Raw genomic sequence first — 21411 nt, 5'->3', positions numbered from 1 at the left:
TCTTGGTAAAATATCTGTTCAAATACTTTGTGCATTTTTAATGGAATTGGTTTTCTTATTGTGATTTAAGAGTCCTTTAGAAATTCTTTCAATTTTCAGCATGTCTTTTTATTCTTATGACTGTATTTTAACAGACTAACTTTTTAATTTTGACAAAGTTCAGGTTGTCTGCTTTTTTCTCTTATGGCTCACACTTGTGTCTACAAAATCATCACCAATCTATTATTTTATAAAGAGTCTACCTTTCCTTTTCAAAGTCACATAGTTTTTTTTGCATATTTTCTTCCAAATTTTTAAAGCTTTAGGTTTTACATTTAGATCTATTGTCCATCTCTTATTTTTAGAAGGCATGAGGTTTATATCAAGGTTTATTTTATCTACACATCTAAGTGTTCCAATACCATATGTTGAAACTTCTGCATCTTTATCAAAAGCAATTGAGTATATTTGTATGGGTTTATTTCTGGATCCTTTATGCTGTTCCATTGATCTATATGTCTGTCTCTTTGCCAACACCTCACTGTCTTGAATACTGTAGATGTACAATACATTTTAAAGTTAAGTGATTCCTCCTACTTCTTTTCTTTATTTTCAAAATTGTTTTAACTACCCTGTGGCTATGAAATGTTCCCCAGGTCTCGTGTGTTGAAGGCTTGGTCCCCAGCAGTGCTCAGAAGTGGGACCCGTGAGAGGTGACTGGATCATGAAGGCAATAACCCACTGCTGTATTCATAGCTTAACAAGTTATTGGGAGGAAGTAGATATATTGAGAGGCAGAGCCTGGTTGGAGTTGGTGGGAGTATTCCTTTGAGGTGTGTATATTTTGCCACAGGTTCCCTCATTCTCAATATCTCTCAATATCTCTCTCTCTCTCTCTCTCTCTCTCTCTCTCTCTCTCTCTCTCTCTCTCTCTCTCTCTCTGTTTCCCTTCCCAACTGCCATGCACTGTGATGTTCTGCTCCAGCATGTACTCTCTGCCATGATGTTCAGCCTCTCCACAAGCCCAGAATCAACAGGGCTGAGTGACCATGGGCTGAGAACTTTGAAACCATGAACCAAAATAAATCACTTCTAAGTTGTTTTTCTCAGTATTTTGTCGCAGTGGCAGAAGATTAGCTATCACATCTTAGGTTTTTTGTTTGTTTTTTGTTTTTTGGGTTTTTTTTTTTTTGCTTTTCCATATCAATTTTTTTAATTTAATTTTTTATTGGTGCAGTGTATTCATACATCATAATGGTATAAAGAAAATACTTTTGTAGACATATATGCACACATCGCCCAGTTAGCCCCTACCCGATCCCCACCCCGTTCCCTCCCCATCCCTCCTTCCCATGCTTGGCTTAGTGGTTGACATCTAGTTTTATAGCAATTTATCCAAAATTAAAAATGATAATCTCACAAAACAGTTTCATTTGTCCATATCAATTTTTGAACCAACTTGTCTACATATAAAAAAAAAAAGCCTTCTGGGATTTTGATTAGTACTGCAATAAATATACAAGTCCATTTTGGGACGCTTGACATCTTTATTATGTTGAGCTTTCTAATTCATGAATATGCATGCCTTTCCATTTATTTAGGTTTCTTTTGATTCAGTGTTTTGTAGTTCCTTTTGATTCAGTGTTTTGTAGTTTTCAACATAAAAGTCTTCCTGCCCATGTTTTGTTAGATTTATATCTAAGTACTCTTTACTTTTTTGAGATTTTAGATGGTATTGGTTTTTTAAATTTTGCTTCTCGATTATATATTGCTAAAGTATAGAAGTACAATTGATTTTTTGTGTTGATTTTATATCCTGCAACCTTGACAAACACTTATAATTCTAAAAGTTTTTATGGACTCAATACGATTTTCTACATGGACACAGTTATCTATAAATAGAATAGTTTTCCTTCTTTCTTTCCAATCTATTATTTCTTTTCCTTGCCATACTTCTAATGTTTGTTGAGTAGGAGTTAGGAGAGTAGACAATCTTGCTTAGTTTCCATTCTTGGGCAAGAAAATTAACTTTTCACTATTACAATCTTATTGGAAGATTTTTTTAAATATCTTTATGAGGCTAAGGAAGTTCCCTTCTTTTCCTAGTCATTTTATATTTTGTCAAATGCTTTTCCTTCCTCAAATTGATGCAATCAACTTGATTTTATTTTTAAAGTTGTTAATATGAATTATATTGACTGATTTCCAAATATTAAAATAAACCTGCATTCCTAGTATAAACATTGCTTGACTACAGTACATTATTTATGTCATATATTTTTGAAAATCAGTCGAGGAAGTAACTGCTGAACTAAAGCTGACACTTTTCATATATTTTTAAACTAAATTTTGTACTTTTTTAAGGATTCCTGCAGGTACACTCATGAGAGCTACTGATATATAGTTTTCTTTTAATGTCCCTGTCTGATTTATCAGAGTAATTAATATTGGCCTCAAAAAATGAGTTGAGATCTCTCTACTACAATTGTTTGTTGTATTCCCTTATTTTCCTCCTAAGAGTTTATAGGAATGTCCCTGTCTTCATTCCTAATATTAAAAATATATGCCTTCTCTCTGTTTTCTATGTATCACTAGAGTTTCATGAATCACATTGATCTTTTCAAAAAATTGATTTTTTGTTGGTTTTCTTTTACTCCATTTTTTTGTTTTCAGTTTCATTGATTTCTGCTGTCTTTATAATTTCCTCCATTCTGACTGACTGCAGTTTAATTTGCTCTTTCTCTAGTGGCATGATAGAAATTTAAGTTCTTGCTTTGAGACCCTTCTTCTGTCTTCAATATATATACGTTTAATGCTGTAACTATTTCTCTAGGCACTTCTTTAACTTAATTTGCATTTTAATTTCCAATCACTTCAAAATAATTTCTAATCTCTTTGAGACATTCTCTACAACTCATTGTTTTAAATTTTTGATAATTAATTTCTAAGTATTTAAATAATTTCTTCTTTTATTTCTATTATTGATTTCTAGATTAATTCTGTCATGGTCTCAGAATATAGCTTGTGGGATTTCAATTATTTTCTGATTTGTTAAAGTTTGTTTCATGATCTATGAGCTATCCTTTCATGATGAATGTTCCACATGTACTTAAAAAATCTATTCTTCTGCTGTTGAGTAATGTGATAGCTAATCTGGTTTGTCAACTTGACTGGATTATGAAACACCTCAGATGATGTGACTTTGGCTGTGTTGACAAGATGATTGGTGTACTAAAGTGGAAGCTCTGCTCTGAATGTGGGCAGCACTGTTCTGATAAGTTCAGGACTTGGATAAAAAGGAGAAAGCTGCACGAATCATGCGTGGTTCTTCCTGAGAAAAGCATGTCTGCTCTCGCCTGGGACATCGGCCTTCAGCTCTTTGAACTCAACCTTCACTATCTTTTCATCCTTGCTCCAGAAAGTTTTCTGGCCCTTCCCTCTTGGACTGGGACTGCATCATCATCCTATTGTCAGACTCTAGCTCTTGGACCACTCGACTGGTTCTTCTGGCTCTCTTCATGCAAGCAGCTTCTTGGGACTATACTGCAAGCTGAATGACAAAGTTTAAAGTTTCGTGGGCCCTCGTATGTAATGTAATTTTAGATTATATCCCAGAAACTTGGAATATTATTTTATAGGACTCTAGGTCTTGCTTAAATTCTACAAAGAATATTCATGTTTTTATTTTAGCAGGAAATTGATCTGGTTAGGTACAGGTTGCAACTTCCAATCCACCTTCTATAGACTATAGTTCTAAGTTCAATTTAATTTGTAAAGCCTTTGTCATGCTTTTTGGCTTTCATGAATGTCTGCTACCCAGTGGTTGACTGGACAGTGGTCTAGTTATCAGTCTTTGATATAATAATGGGGATCAGACCTACATTTACACAGCTTTAAGGAGGAACACTGGAATTCACGAACACAATTACTGGGTTGATTGCACAAACTCCTCCCTTGCCACAATCTCCCTAGTTACCTCCCACTCCCTACATGGTCCTCTGCACAAAAGAAAAAAAAAAGTGGGGCTCTGCTTCATCATGGGCTGTATCTATCATTCACTTCAGTGACTAGACCTGTGACTGGCCAGAGAGAGGAGAGGAAAATCAACAGGACTTTTCCTCAGGCTCTTAGACTCAAACAATTCCACAAATAGAGAAGAAATTTCCTTTTCCTCAATGTTTTGGCTCTTAGGTATTTCCCTTAGCCCCTGTCATTCTGCCACTGGAATAACCTGAAAGGCTAGGTAATGAAGAAAGGAATAAATGTTCAAAAGACAGAAATTGGGGCATTTCTGGCTCTCTTTGAGTAGTTTCTTTCCCCAGGAATCAAAGCAGCACTAGAAAGCTTCCTCTGGATCTCTTCAACTCCCTCTGAAATGAGCGACAGTGCTCACCTCCATGCTTCTAGGAACACTTAGTTCAGGTTGGGAAAAACCAAGCAGGAAGTAGGGGGAGGAACGGTAGAGTTGCCACAGATTGGATTGTACTTCAAATTCTGTTTTGTGTCAATTTACATGTTCTTATTTATTTTTCAGAATCTTCTGACAACTGCCTCTATGCATTTTGTCCAAGTTTTATATATAGTGGGAGAAAAGATGAAACATTTATTCCATCTCACTTACTGCCCAAAACTCCAGCACTGATTTTTTTAAAAGTCAGACTGAAAGTGGTCTACATAACTTCTGCCCAACTACCATTCTCTAGGACAACAGCCAATCAATAGCCCCACCACCACCACCATTTGAAGAATCATCCCTTCTGCTGAGAAACTGGAGGCTAGAGAGTGTAGCCTTTACATGTGTCCAGAAAAGAAAAAAACAATGTGGTGAATGGGTAGGATTTTTGTCTCCCTTCTGGACACTGACGTGTTTCTTTCTTCTTTCCACACACCCCAACACAGCCAGGCCTGGTAATGCATGCTTCTAATCCTAGTACTTAGGAGGTTAAGACAGGAGGATCGCAGGTTCACAGCCAGCCCCAGCTACTTAGTAAGGCCCTTCGCAACTTAGTGAGACCCTGTTTCAAAATAAAGAATATAAAATAGGGCTGGGGATGTAGCTCAGAGGTAGAATGACCCTGGGTCAATCCCCAACAACAAAAAACAAAATACCCCAACCCAAGAAAGAAAACCTTGAATCCCACCCAATCACTGCATCTGTTTCACAAGCTAGGATCTCCAGGTGGTATTCAGTCTTCCCTTTGGAGTTCCCTCTTGGTTCCACAACCAATGAACTAGAAATATTCTCTGCTTCTACCACACCTACTAATGCCCATTATAATGTTACTAGTGAGAATGGAAAAACCATAGGAGATACACAGCATTCTCTGCTTTACAACAATTTCTAAAACTCTCTGAGTTAAAAATTGTGAAACCATATCTATGCCCCATCCTGAAGAAAGGGGAGATTCTTTGATTAGGGCTGATTCTGTACTCTGGGAGGAATTCCTTTGTCTATTTTTCTCCATTCTGTAACTTCAGTTAATGGGTCTGAAGTCACTATCATAAAAAAGCTATAAAGTGAGTGCTAAGTATTCTCATTCCCAATTAGTACCAATTTATCTGAAATCAGATGTTATAAAAAAAAACTCTTGATCCTTATGTTTATCTCACCAACCTAGAGAGAGCAAGATACAGTAGAGTTGGAAAAGCGTAATGCATGTAATGAAAATCCTAAAATGTACCTGGATCATTTTAAGTAAGAATGCATGTATGTCTATGTCTCTGTGTATATACAGATCTTCAAAAGAAGAAATACATTTGATTTTAAAAACTTCCACAATTTTGAACCTAAGGTTTTACAATACCACTGAATGAATTTGACTCTTTGAAAAAATAAGCATTCACCTTGAAATCTAGGAAATTAAACATTTCTACTTGAAAATAATTTGTTAGTAAAGAGTCCTCCAAAGCTTTGATTCACCGTCATAGGAAGTATTAATACCTTTTCTCCTTTTCTTTTCTAAACATGCGAAACTATGCCAAGTTTGAGAACAAATTGGCCATTAATTGTTAATCTTTATTTATCTTTATGAGCATTTGGAGTAAATGTTTTATATTATGAGCATCTTTTCCTTGTATTTGTCTAGAACTCTGATAGGGTTTTATTTCAAGATCTGAACCCTACTTAATAATCAGAAAAACAATGCTCCTTATTTTCTTTCAGTCTCTACTGTGACAAAAACACACCAAGAAAATCACCAAATAACTAACCTAATGACACATCTCAAAGCCCTTGAAAAACAGGAACAGTCTAAGCCAGTAGAAGACAGGAAATTATTAAAATCAGAGCAGAAATCAATGAAGTATAGAATAAAAAAAATACAGAAACCAAAAGCAGGTTTCTTGAAAAAATAAACAATAGAAATAAACCACTAGCCAGCCTAGCCCAAAAAGAGAAAGAGAGAGAATCAATCCAAATTACTAAAATAAGAGATGAAAAAGGAGATATTACCACCGACAGTGTGGAAATCCAGAGGATTATCAGAAACTACTTTTTTTTTTTTTTTTTTTTTTGCAGGTCTGGGGTTGGAACTGAGAGGCATTCAACCTCCAAGCTACACTCCCTGCCCTATTTTTTATTCTTTATTTTGAAACCAGGTCTCACTGAGTTGCAGAGGGCCTCACTAAGTAACTGAGGCTGTCCACGAACTGCAGTCCTCCAGTCTCTGCTTCCCAAATGCTGGGATTACAAGCATGCACCACCATGCCCAGCTTAGAAACTACTTTTCAAAACTATATTCCAACAAAATGCAAAATGCAGAAGAAATTGACAATTTTCTAGACACATACAACTTTCTTAAATTGAAGCAAAAAAATAGAAAATTTAAACAGACCAATAACAATCAAAGAGATTGAGGCAGCAATAAAGAGCCTACTATCAATCAAAAGCCCAGGACCAGATGGTTTCCCAAGTGAGTTTTACAAAGCCTTTATAGAAGAGCTAATCCCAATACTCCCCAATCTATTCTGTGAAATAGAAATGGGATGCTCCCAAATATATTCTATAAAGCCAACATCAGATACTAAAACCAAATAAAAGCAGCTTAAGGAGAGAAAACTATAGGCCTATATCACTGATGAACTTAGATGCAAAATTGCTTAACAAAATACTAGCAACAGGCATTCAAAACCACATCAGGAAAATCATACTCCATCACCAAGTAGGGTTCATCCCAGGGGTGCAAGGCTGGTTCAACATACAAAAATCAATTCATGTAATCCACCACAAACAGAACCAAGGACAAAAATCACATGATCAATAAAAATGTATTCAACACAAAAGCATTCGAAAAAATTCAACACCCATTTATGCTAAAAGCACTGCAGAGAATCAAAATAGTAGGAACATACCTCAACATCATAAAGATAATATACAATAGGCCCACAGCCAAAATCATATTAAATGGGGAAAAACTGTGAGAATTCCTCCTAAAAACAGGAACAAGACAAGAATGTCCATTACAACCACTTCTTCTCAATATAGTACTTGAAACTCTAGCCAGAGCAATAAAGTAAGAGAAAGAAATCAAAGGAGTACAAATAGTAAAAGAACTCAAACTATCCCTCTTGACAGATGACATGATACTATACTTAGAAGACCCAACAAACTCAACCAAAAACTTATAGAACTCATCAACGTGTCTGGATATAAAATCAATGTTAGAAAATCAGAAGCTTTCCTGTATTCCAACCATAAATCAACTGAAAAAGAGATCCAGAAAACACTTTCACTCAGTATATCCCACAAAAAGATAAAATACTTAGGAGTAAACCTTACCAAGTAGGTAAAAGACAGCTACAAAGAAAATTATAAAACATTGAAAAACTAAATTGAAGAAGACCTTAGGAGATGGAAAGATCTTCCATGTTCTTGGATAGGCAGAATAAATATCAAAATGTCCATTCTTCCAAAAGTAACTTACAGATTTCACACAATACCTATTAAATTACCAAGTTCACCCGGGCATGGTGGCGCATGCTTGTAACCGCAGTTTGAGGACAGCCTAAGCCACTTAGTGAAACCCTTTGCAACTCAGTGAGACCCTGTTTCAAAATAAAGAATAAAAAATAGGGCCAAGGGTGTCATTCAGAGGTAGAATACTCCTGGGTTCCATCCCCAGTACCAAAAAAAAAAAAATTACCAAGTTCATTTCTCACAGACATAGAGAAATCAGTCCTTAAATTCATTTGTAACAACAACAACAACAAAAAGAACAGCCAAAGTAGTTCTTAGCAATAAGAACCATGCAGGAAGCATCACAATACCTGACTTCAAACATATACTACAAAGCCACAGTAAATAAAAACAGCATGGTATTGACAAAAAAAAAAAAAAACAGTCACATAGGCCAATGGAGTAAATAGAAGACTCAAAAACAAATCCACACACTTATAGCCAATTAATTTTTGACAAAGAGGCCAAAAACATACACTGGGGGAAAAATAACCTCTTCAACAAATGTTGGTAAACTGATTAACCATATGCAGAAAAATGGAAATAACCCCCAGTTTCTCACCCTGCACAAGAGTCGATTCAAGATGAACCAAAGACTTGGAAATCAGACCACAGACCTTGCAGCTTCTTGAACAGGGCATAGATCCAACACTGCAACACATAGGCACAAGTAAAAACTTTCTCAACAAGACCCCAAAGGCACAAGAAACTAAAAGTCGCATCAATACATGGGATTGCATTAAACTGAAGAGTTTCTGTACAGCAAAGGAAAATATCAAGAACCTCAACCAAGATCTAACAGAATGGGGAAACATTTTTGCCAATTATTCCTCCAATAGAGGACTAATATCTAGTATATACAAAGAACTCAAGAAACTCACTGCTAAAAAAAAAACCACAAATAACCCAACCAAAAAATGGGCAAGTGAACTAGACACTTCACAAAATAATAAATTAAAATGGCCAATAAATGTATGAAAAATATTCAACATCATTAGCAATCAGGGAGATGCAAATCAAAACTACCCTGAGATTTCACCTAATTCCAACTAGAATGGCAATCATTCAAAACATAAACCACAACAAATGCTGGTGAAGGTGTGGAGAAGTGGGAACTCTAATACACCATTGGGACTGCAAATTAATGCAACTACTTTGGAAAACAGTATGGAAGAGCCTCAGAAGAATGGGAACAAACCTACCATATGATACAGCAATATTTCTGGACATCTGCCCCAAAGAACAGAAACCAAACTACCAAACTAACACGTGCTTAATTATGTTCGTAGACATACAATTCACAATTGCCAAACTATGGAACCAGCCAAGATGTCCATCAGCAGATGAATGGATTACAAAATTATGGGATATTACACAATGAAATTTTACTCAGCCATAAATAAGAACAAAATTATGTCATTTTCAGAGAAATGGATAGAACTGGAGAACATTATGCTAAGTGGGATTAGTCAGTCACAAAAAATAAAAAATCAGATGCTCTCTCTAATATGCAGAAGCTGGGGAGAAAAGTGGTCATAAGAAGAACTCTAGACAAAGAAGGAGAAAACAAAGATGAGCAAGTAAGGTGACCTAACTGAGGGGGGTGGGTGGGGAACAAGCAAATTCCCTAATGTACATGATGCACATTCACAAATCAGAATCCATCAGTAAGCTAAACATGAGAAGAAGGGAAGGTAGAGGGAATGGGGTGGGAATTGGGGAAGGGCCAAATGAGTGATGTGTGTGGCGTGCCCTATTAAGATATATGACTACAATGCATCAATAAAAAATTTCAAAAAATAATTCTACATTATAAACACACACACCCCCACACACACACCCCAGATGCTTGTTGTCTGAAACATACTGCCTTTCATCTAAACTCAGAAACTAGGCATGTGATTTTTAAAAAAGAAGAGAGCCTGTGGCTGTGCATATTAGCCATCCATGTGGCCCAGACACCAGCCATGGCTGTGAGAACAAGTCTGCTGAAAAGACCAAGCAGGGCAGGAGAGAAGAGGGCAGCCTGATGGATGCCATTGTAGCCTTCAGCAGCCTTGCACCCAGGATTGACCCAGGCATCAGGTTTTGGCTTTTGTTTTGGTACTAAGGATTAAACTCAGGAATACTCTACCATTGAGCTGTATCCCCAGACCTATTAAATTTTTATCTTCAGATAGGGTCTTGCTGACTTGCTCAGGCTGACCTTAAACTTGTGTTCCTCTAGCCTCAACCTCCCAAGTAGCTGGTATATTACAGGCATGTGCCACTGCACCCAGGCCCAAGAGTCATTTTTGCTATCAGGCTGGGAGCCAGGAATCAACACCACCTTAAAGATGATCTGCTTAGGGAGTGCCCACAGGGGAACAATTTTGCCATGCATTTTCCAGCTCCCATAGGGGTTTTTCAGGTTTTTTTTTTTAAAGACAAGATACTCCAGGACATCCTTGGGCACATCTTCCTGTCCATACATCAAATCGACAAACAGTTGTAGATGGCCAGAGTCTGCTGCATGAGCTTGCATGTGGTGATATGGCCATACAGCAAACCTAAACCACCTGAGCTGGCTCTAAAGACTCCATGAAGCTCCAGTAAGCAGTCTTATACTTGAGGTCCCAGACTGTGTCCATAAAACAGTGTTCAGTTACCAAAGTATAAAGCCAGTCATGGTCCGAGTTGTTTAGACAAAGGTGAACTTCAGTGAAGACATCCTTAGCTTTTCTAGGGAAGTCCTTTGTTTTAAAATTAGCATCATATCCTTTTATCTTCCAGGCTGACAACTGTGATGCCACATTCTCCAATCTGTCAGTTGTTTTAGTCCTTTCTTTGAAAGTGATGACATTTGAGTGTCTCCCTCAGAAGGAATATAAGCATTAAAGATGCCAGCTGTACAGGCCAGATGTATGAGACATCCCAAATGTTCGGGAGGAATAGCCAATCCTGCTTTCCGGGCTTGTTGGGAAACTCCTTTTCTGTTTTGTAACTGGGTTCATAAACAGGTGGTGTGAAATGTCCTTTTAGTTCTTACTGGAATTCTAGCTGTAAACTGAGTCTCCAAGACTGCCAAGCCCACCATCCCAAAGCCATAGATAAGGAAGACAATGTCCAAGACATGGGGGCTGCCATTATGTTCACACAAAGGCCGCCAAGTTCTATCTTTTCTTGTATTTCACATTTTTCATACTGTTTATTATGTGCTACATCATCTGAGGGCTACATATTAGTGAGTGACTGACTTAGTTTGACAAAATCTATACCAAATACAAAAGCAGCACAATGTGTTGATGATGGATATAGTGCTTTTCACATTGTCTTCTTAGACTGTTCTTATGAAAAAAAAAAAAAAAAACAACAGAAAAACCTAGAGATTTAAGTTCTCTAGTTTTTTCCGTAAGTATAGCTTTAATTTTACATGCTGTAGTCAGACAAAGTCACATATATGTGAGATAAAAGGAGAACCCGGTTGAAGCTGATCCTGTGGGTTTTGGACTGACTCTTTCGTCCACTGTGTGCATGCATGTTTCATTCTGAACCTCATTATTATATGTAATTATAATACACCAATAAAATGTAAAAAGTAAAAAGAGATACTTTTAGTTACTAATATAACTAAATTGATAATTATGAACAAATACAAATTTTCAGAGCATGATATTTTCCTAATTTTTAAGCGATCAAAATCAATTTGCATCAATTCTTGCTTTTAGTAATTGGTCTGTGAATATTCTCAGTACCATAAGAAAGCTAAGTAGAGAATGAAAAAGCAACTACAGATATAAAGAATAAAACACAGTTTTGAATGTGGCCCTGATTTAAAAAAAACAGCAGCATGAAGAATGTAAAAATACATTATAAAAATGAGACACTGATACCTATAGTTTGTTTCTTTTTCAATAACACTTAAAAATTCATAATAGAGTTAAAAGAATTAGTCCTCTTTAATCTGGAATTTTTCATCATAAAATTATGAGGACAATTTTTCTAAATATAAGGACATTTAAAGCTACCATATTTTAATATCTGAAGATAAAGAAAACTGTAATTATTTTAAAATTATTATGAATCAGTAATGCACTTAAATATTATTTACCATAGCACCTGCATATATTCTTAAATAATGTGCATATTACGTATATTTAAAGTCTTGTCATTTTATTAATCTACATATAATAGCCAATATTTTTATAAACTCAAGGACCCTTTGTAAATTCAGGGCCATCTAGGAGATTGGAAACTTCTAAGTTTTCTCATAGAATAATACTATCTTCAAATAATATCAAGAGCACTTCTCTTTGCAGAACTGTGAAAAGAATAAAAAAGAAAATAAAATTCTCCTTTCAACACAACACAACTATTAAGAACACCAGCAAGTGATACGGTTCTCGTAGTTCTTTTCAAATAGCAATACTCTTCACCTCCTCCCTGCTCTCATCCCACCTTCCATCAATATTTATTCTAGGGATCAATTCAAAATCTGAAGATCGTTCATTGTATTCATTCTCTTGACATTTACTGTGAGCTTAATATGCTCCAGGCAGAGATAATAAACTAACCATCCCTACTCCTTGCTTCACAGAGATTACATTCTAGAAGAGAGAGACAACACTCCAAGGAAAATTCAAATAAATTTTCTAACGGTGCCAGAAAAGTACAAAGTGCTATAAAGTGTAAAGCAGAAAAACTTGATAGAATTTTTCCCGCCAGGCACTGGAGATTGAACCCAGGGGCATTCTACCTCAGAGCTACACCCCCAGCCCTATTTTATTCTTTATTTTGAAACAAATTCTCACTAAGTTGCAGAGGGCCTCACAAGTTTCTGAGGCTGGCTATGAACCTATGATTCTCCTGTCTCAGTCTCCCAAGTACTAGGATTAAGGCTGCACCACCATACCCTGCTTTGATAGAATTTTAAATTGAGAATTGGTCAAGGAAGAAATCCCTAAGTAAGTGATTTTTGAGTTAAAATCTGAAGGTTGAGTAGATGGTATGAAGCAAAAAGAAAAAAGAAGTAGAGAAAGTATATTAGACTAGCAAAAAGCATTATATGAAGGAAAACTAAAAGACAGTAAATCTGGTGGATTCAATAGTAATGGAGGTTCACAGACAAGAATCAAATCATATAAGATTCTCTAAACCACATCAAGGTATTTGGTCTTTATCTTAAAAGCAGTGGAAAAATCATCCTGATCTTTCATTTATAGCTGTGGGATCAGGGCAATTTACTTACCCTTTTTGTGCCTTTATAAAACAGAAATAACAATAAAAAGCAATTTTATGAGGACGTAGTAATGAATATGAAATGGTATGTGTTTATTTTTTATTTTCTTTTATTTTTGCGGGTCTGGGGATGGAACCCAGGGGCATTTGACCTCTGAGCTATGCCCCCTGCCCTATTTTCTATTCTTTATTTTGAAACCAGGTCTCACTGAGTTGCAGAGGGCTTAAGTAGCTGAGGCTGTCCGCGAACCAAAATCCTCCTGTCTCAGCCTCCCGAATGCTGGGATTACAAGTGTGCGCCACCACGCCCGCCTATGGTATGTGTTTAGACTTTGGCAAGGCAACAGGTACACAGGAAGCACTATTAAATACCAACTATTTTTATAAGGAGGTTATTTTCCCCCCACTTTCCTTGCTTTTGAGCAAGTTTTATACAACTTTTTCCCAGAATACCAATAAACTCTTTTTCTTCCATATTGCCAACCTATTGGATTTTCAGGAATCCACCTCCATGTTATTTGGTTCACAGAAGACCAAGAACTTTATTTAATTGGGGAAGGGAGAGTAAGAGGGAAAGAGGTCCAACTCATTTAACGTCGACAGTAACCAGTCAAAGTGTTGAAATACAAATGTGTGTCCCACCAAGTCAACGGGAGTCTTATTAGCCACTGTGGAAAGAAAGCACCCACCAAATGCTAACAGAACCAACAATAAACCTGGCTCTTGTTGAATAGTAAGGTGAAGTTCTCCTCCACAGAGAGGGAGGACAGACTCTGAAAATGGACTCCCGCTTCACGAGGCATCCTCGTGCCCACTCGTGCCCTCCCCTCAAGGCCCACCTTCCCTTCTTATTTTATCTTCTCTAACATCCATCATTCCTCTCCCAGATTTGAAAATCGTTTACAAGTGTCAGGATATGTGTTAATTAGAATAGTTAATTTTGGTTGTTATAATAACCAAAGACAAAAATCTCCAGAGCTTAACATAAGTGAGGGTTTTTCTTTCATTCCCAGCACAGTCCAATGTGGCATACAGGGCTCTCTTGGACAACTACCTTCCAAGTTCAAGGCCTCAACCTGCTTTTATCTGTGACTACATCGTCCGGCACAAACAGCTCCCAAAGCCACCAAAGAATGGCAAGAGAAGTCTAGCAGTTGACACAAGATGATTTTAAGGATACATGGGAAAACTGTGTCTATTATTTTGCCCTACATTCTATTTTTCAAAATTCAGCCCTATTTTCCTAAAGCTATCTATAGGGAAGGCTAGAAAATGTCATCTTCCTGTGTGGTAAAAGAGAAAAAAAAAAAAAACAGTGTAATGTGCACAGAGCATCATTTCTGCAAGTGGGTGAGGAAGTCTTGGTCCCACTCAGGATGTCTGGGTATGCCATTTATCCCTTTATTCTCTGCACTCTTATTGATAACATCCCTAAACATTCATATCTACAGCTTATTTTTACTATTCTCAGTTAATGACAGGTATTTTAGCACCATTTTTACGCTGGGAAAAAATCAAGATTCAGAGAACCACAGGCCTAGACATGAGTCTGACAAACGTCAAATACAAAAAATTAAAGAACCCTGGGCTTTCTCAAGAATGGCCATCATCAAAAAGGCCATTACCATTAGAGACCTTTTTGTTAAAATCATGAAGTCACCTTGATATCTTCACCTCATTCTTCCATGACTTATCCTGTGCTAATTCAAAGTCCTCCATTGCCAACTATAGTGGCACAAAAATGAAATATGCATAGACTCCACCCTTAAGAAAGTACTAGTCTAATGAGAAAGGAAATATTTAATGAGAGAAGAAATAATCAAACAACTAAATATTCAGAATAATTACTTTATTTAACTGAAATGTTTATTTATGTCTTATAACCAGCCAAAAGTAGGGAGAGAGGCCGTTATATATAAGGCTCCCCCATTTTTCTAATATTTTTCAGAGATTTTGGTAAAAGCAAAATGATAAGGAAATATTTTGAAACTTAAGTACTTTAAAAAAAACCACCCATCTCTAATTGGTTTCTACAACAGAAAGTTCAAATGCACATCAAGGGAAAATATGCAGCTCCAAAGTCCCCGAGGCAACCTCAGAAGGGGTGTGAGGGCCCAGGGATGAGCACCCATGAGAACCGCCTGAGAATCTCAGCTTTTCTTCCTTTGGGAAAAGGGAAGTGAATCATCATTCACTCATTACCAAAATTGCAAATGTTATTAAAGCCTAATAAGTAAAGTTAATTTTAAGCTGTGCCAACCAATGGAATCACATGACTGGAACCAAAGAAACTAAAATACAAACGTATGGAGACTCTTGCTCCACCCAGTGAGGCCTGTGTCCCAGAGGCACTGGCGGCACACGGGAGCTGGTCAGACACGTAAGCCCCGCCCCTGCCTAAGACTTACTGAATCAGAACTGCATTTTAGCAGGACCCCTTGGGAATCTGGATGCACATTAAACTTCAAGAAGCGATGGTATAAAAACATCCGTATCTTTCTAGAACATTTGAATAATACTTCCAAGAACCTAGAGATTTATATTCTCCAAATGTGTATTTAATTCCAATAGAGCACTCTAGTTTGGGTGTTTCTCCTCTAATTTGAAATGGAATCAAGATTTCCTATACCACTAGACAACATGATTCAATTAAACCTGGCTAAACTTAAGTGTTTATAAAAAAAAAACTGATAGCAAAACAAATAATTCCTGCTAATGGAACTGAACAAAAAAGAATAAAACATTAATGAAAAGTGAGGGTAGTGTTTCCAGGTAGACACAGAGGTTTTTGACCTCAAATATTGTATATATTTCAATAAATGTTACTTTTACTTTCCATAGTCCTCTGTCATTATTCAGGGCATAGGTGTTTTTTTTTTTTTTTTACAAATACACAAATTAATAAATCTCAAGTGCTCAAAATTCCAGAGTAATTTATAGGTGACAACTAAAACTGCTTCAAGTTGATAAAAAAAAATATTAATGTCTTGAAGTATCTTTCCCTATCGCACCCACGTTCTCAGACAGGAAGATGAAATGGAGCAGGAGAGGGAGATTTTTCCAAGGTCTCTATTCCTGGGAGAGGAAAGGGAGAGAAAGGAATGGCCATTGGCCATGGGTTTCTGGTTTCTTTCATTGTATCTCAAAAAGGCAGGAGATTGTAAAATTAGTAGAGCAGATATTTCTAGCACGCTTTTTACAACTTACTCCTAATGTCACATTGCCAACTGAGCGACTCTTGCTAACGTGACACTTTTTTTTTTAATTAGAGCAATTTGTTTCGTAGGCTGAGTGATACCTTTCTCAAGATCCCATCCCTGCTGTTCCTGAGCCTCTCCTCCTTGAGGACCCTTCTGCACCAGTGAGCCTCCAGCAAGTCTTGCTTCAAAAAGAAGCAGAGTGCTGCATTTCAATACTACAGACTACTTCAAAATCATGTTTTCATTTCCCAGAAAGAGATTTTAAAATGCACTACACTTCAGCGGCTGTATCCTGCCTGAGCCCAGCACCAAGAAGCGACTCAATGAGCTCTGGAAGGAACTCACTTTCCTCCCTTTGTTGAAAGAAAAAGGCAGGTCAAGGGGCTGGTGAGAGTGTGCTCTTGGATAGGGCACCCAGTGACCCACAAGCAGCAGGTTGTGTCTGGTTTCGGAGGTCTGTGTCCTGATTCGGGTGCCTCCCAAGCCTCCCTGTGTCCTGATTCAGGTTAACTACAGGACATTTTCAATCAATGGTCGCAGAGCCAGGGGATAGTTGCTCTGGGAATCCCTAAAATAACTTCTGGAAGAAACCCCCAAATTTTATCTTGTCCCCCCCAACTCTTCACCTCTGCCCCCAAGAAAAGTCTTAAAAGTTTTATTCAGAATAGGCTCCACGAGGAATTAAGCATTATACCTTTAAGTAATAAGAGAATAGTGAAATATACCACTTTCATTCTGAAGAGTCTCTGGAACCTTCATCTCTATTTTTTCCAATTGCCCATAGAGATGTTTTAATTGAACGTGTGGTGGCAGGCATCCCCTGAAAGAAGAAAGTGGTAAGTCGACAGATCTACATTTTAAATTAAATAAGTGGTAATTGCAGATTTCCCTGGCTGTTATGCTGGTTCTACAGCAGTTTTCTTTTACACTCACTCCTCGTTATTACTTTAGGGAGAGAGACATTTACAAAGTCTATCACAGGAAGGAATTAATCAATTTTTACAAAAGGATTTTTCACAGGGTTTTTTTAAATGGCAAGTTTCTTCACTAAATATAAACCTTGTTTTGGCTTACAAGATGATTTAGACAAAGAGAGTATAATTTCTCAGCACTAGCGACATCTAAAGAAAAGCAAATCTAATACGCAATTATAAAGAGGTAATTTTTGCTTTCATGTATTTGATTAGAAAACAACAGTTCAGTAGCTACTATATGCCAAGGTTATTTAGATGCCAAAGAAACCAAATCTTAGTAAAACCTGCTTCCCGCCTTTGAAGTATCAACAAGGATCATACAAACATCTAGCACCACAGGCAGCCGGATGTGGATTCCAAGATTGAGACTCCTAAGTCCTGCCTCAGCGATATTCTGAGTTAACTAACCCAGTCCAGGTTAGGCAGCTGGACCTGTCCCTCACAGAGCAGAGGTTGAGCACCCTAATCCAAAAATCCAAAGTGCTTCAAAATCTGAATTTTTTCAGTACTAACGTGATTTTCTAAAAGTGGAAAGTTCCACAACGGACCTCATGAGATGAGATGCAGTCAAGATACAGGCACATTTAAAATATCCTACAAAATTAATCTTCAAGCTATGCATAGAAGATGTATATAAAACATAAATGACTTTAGGCTTGCATCTAAATTATCTCATTTAGAGATATTACCAATGTATCTCATTGTATACACACAAATATTCCAAAATTTAAAAATATGAAATATTTTTTGGTCCCACACATTTCAGACCAGAGATATTCAATCTGTGTCTGAGCAAAGACAAGCTATAAAACATCCCTAACATTTATTAAGCATTTACCGTATTATGTAGTAATCACTTCACATGCTTGGCCTCATTTCTCACCACCCTAATAGGTAAGTACTTTTATTTTTCTGCCCATTTCATGAGTAAAAACAAAAGCCTGAGATATGAAGAAATGAGATCTTAGTGGTTCAGAATCACAGGTTTGATTTAAACTTTGAACTCTGAGCTCAAAGTCAGGTTTAACCACTTTGTTAAGTAATACATCAAAGTATATATTTTAAACCAGAGTATTCACAGGGTCTACTGAGATTGAGTTTGGGGATATCTCAAACACTTAGAAGCTTACTATGCAAAGTATTTATCTTTTCTTATTTTAAAACTGCTACTTCATTTACAAGCAATATAATCGATTCATTTATCTTCCATTTAACATTCAAATCACCAAATTACTGGCTTTAGAAAGGCTGTCTGTATCTAATAAATACTTAAAAACACATTTTTTTAAACAAGAAAATGTTCTATCCCAAAATTCTAAAACGCCAGCAAAAATTCACTACTGTGTCTGGTCAACACACAGATCCAGGCCCAAAGATCAGATTGCAGGCAGAGACTCCAGGAACGTAATGCCAAAGCAAGGCAATCTAGGAAGAGTATCATATTTTTGTTAGGCAATGTCCTTCCTCTGGATGAATTTAATTACGACAATTCAATTTTTTTAAAGAGAATAATGTTTAACGATGATAAAATTCTCACGGAAGCATCCCAACACTAAGTGGGTAGAACAGACTCTTATTTCCCCTGAGTAGATAGAACAATCTCTCATGTGAGTACCTAAACACCTATTTAGATCATTTAAATGCCATACACGTCAAAACACTTCAACCTAACACTTCCTTTGAAGTCACGACAATCAGTTTTTTCTTAGTGTCATTTTTTAGCATTTCTATAGCACTTCACTTTTGACAAGTGCTTTATAATTATTTCTACTCTTGGTTAGCTCCTAGGTATTCATTTGCATGCAGTTACTTTCCCAATAAAAAATATATAGATTGCTCAACAAAACTGAACCAACCAAAAAACAAGAGTATATGTGAGAATCGAAGACAAGCATGGACCTATAAGAAAAAATAAGGCCAGATAGACTAGGAGATGATAGATAGATAGATAGATAGATAGATAGATATAAACAGACATATAAGACTATCCCAAGGACCAGTGACATCCTTGTATTCTTTTCTTGCTGGGATTATCAGTCTCATCTTTATGTTGTCAATCAGAACATGAACAAATGAGAGAACAGTTACCAAATGTAAGTAAAAATTAATGGAGGAGAAAGTAAATATGTCAGACACTCCTAGTTAACAGACAGTGCCATTCTCACTTTTTTAAGTTACAGAATCTCCCACCATCCATCTAGATAGTACATTTCTCAGCCTCCCTTTCCTATGTTTAAATAGAAACATAACTAAGATCCGGGATAATCGGAATGTAAACAGAAGTGTTCTGTGTAGCTACTGATCACCTCCTGCTTGATGAAGCAGTTTACCATGGACCTTCTCTGCCCCCCTTTCTGTGGCTAGAAATGCCAGTAACCAAAGCAGGTATCCTGGATAGATAATATGGAAGCCGTATGTTTGATCTGGCTGCGCTGATTCACCAGTCTGGACACTCAAATGAGCGCATAAGACAGAGCTACTGCATTTCTGGTACTCTTTCTTACAACTTAGCCTGCTCCACAATTAAGAGTGCAAACAAGGAGGAAAAAGTATACATAGAGATAGATAGATTGATAGAGAGGGAGAGAGGGAGGGAGGAAGGGAGAGAGAGAGAGAGAGAGAGAGACTATGACATTGACTTGACTAGCTCTTGATTATAAGAACAGGTAATGATCAAGGAGAATTTTTTTTTACAGATTTTCTTTTTTTTCTCATTTTATTATTATTTTTTAATTTTCAAGGGGAATTTTAAAGGCAGGTAGCTAGACAGAAATTATTCTGGATTAAAGTAAGGACAAACCATTACCTCTAAATCCAACTAGAAAGTTCTATAAAACTGTATTTTTTAACTATTTCAAATAAATTAACAATTTTCTATTGAAGTTGAGAAGGCTTTATACTATGTGGATGGTAGATGTAAGCCTGTACACTCTCAGAGGTAGGAATAATAACCTTTTCCTTTTCTTTCTTTCTTTCTTTTCTTTTTCCTTCTTTCTTTCTTTCTTTCTTTCTTCCTTTCTGTCTTTCTTTCTTTCTCTTTTTTTTTTCGGTACTGGGGATGGAACCCAGTGGCATTGTACCTCCGAGCTACACCTCCAGCTCTATTTTTTAGTCTTTTAAGTTTTTGGAAAAGGGTCTCGCTGAGTTCCGAAGGGCTTCGCTAAATAGCTGAGGCTGTCCACGAACCACCATCCACCAATCTGTCTCACAGATGCTGGGATTACAGGCATTGGCCAATGCCTGGACTTCTTTTTTTTTTTTTTTTTTTTTTTTTTTTTTTTTTTTTGCATGAATTGGATTTACTACTTACAGATAAGCATCAAGGAACAGAGGAAGTCTATGATCCATCTGTAATAAGTTCTCCCTGGCTGGAGAAAACTACCCAGAGCAAATGAAGTCTTAACTGCACATATCCCACTTGAAGCACAGATGAAGAGTCCTGGTAGACAAGCGCCTCAAGTTATATAGGTCATGGACAACATGACTCTTTGGGCAAAGCTCTGAAGGACAAGCCTGTTTTCAGGGGAGGAGGAATTGCGCTGGTCAGCTCAGGCTTTGTATCTGAAATTAAGTCTCTGGAATGTCTCTCATTTTAGGAGGATTTGCCAGATTATATACGGAGATATCTGGTTCACCGTTTAGTCTTCTAAAAGTAGAGCAGTACCTGTCAGAGCCCTTCAGTAGTTGTTTAGATCAACCTAGGAAAGGAATTCATGGCTGATCATAATGGCTCAGCAGAAAATAATTCGATTTCACCACAACCACTACAATAACTTTCATGCCCTCCAGGACAATTGTGGCCTCCATTTTCTTCCTCTGGCCTAATTGCTGAGGTAAGGACTGCAGGTAATGGCAGACGCGGGTCCACCTAATCTGCGCCCTGCTGCTGAGGAAGTTCTGCTTCCGGTTTCCTGTTCTGTTGCTAAGCTCTGCTTCTGGCTTCCGGTGTGTGTGGCAACCCAAGAGGCACTTTTCCTGAAGCTCCTTTTGACAAATTTTGTATTGTTAAAGTTTAATCTATTTGTTTGTGTATTTAGTGATGCAGAGGATGAAAATCATAGCCTCTGGAAAGTGCTGAGCTATATAT

The 21411-nt window shown here is 37.0% G+C and overlaps 1 pseudogene across 1 annotated transcript; it reads right to left on the bottom strand.

Moving 5' to 3' along the window:
• Window positions 1–3965: 3965 nt before the first annotated feature.
• LOC308270991 (large ribosomal subunit protein mL45-like) lies at window positions 3966–11071 on the bottom strand (annotated as a pseudogene). Its single transcript has 2 exons — window positions 10140–11071; window positions 3966–3977 (listed from the first exon to the last, which is right to left on the bottom strand). The product of its transcript is annotated as a large ribosomal subunit protein mL45-like (transcript).
• Window positions 11072–21411: the final 10340 nt, after the last annotated feature.

This window comes from Muscardinus avellanarius, assembly GCF_963383645.1.
Source record: "Muscardinus avellanarius genome assembly, chromosome: 12".
NCBI lineage: Eukaryota > Metazoa > Chordata > Mammalia > Rodentia > Gliridae > Muscardinus > Muscardinus avellanarius.
The sequence above is the reverse complement of the archived record's forward strand: the minus strand, read 5'-3'. Positions and strand labels throughout refer to the sequence as shown.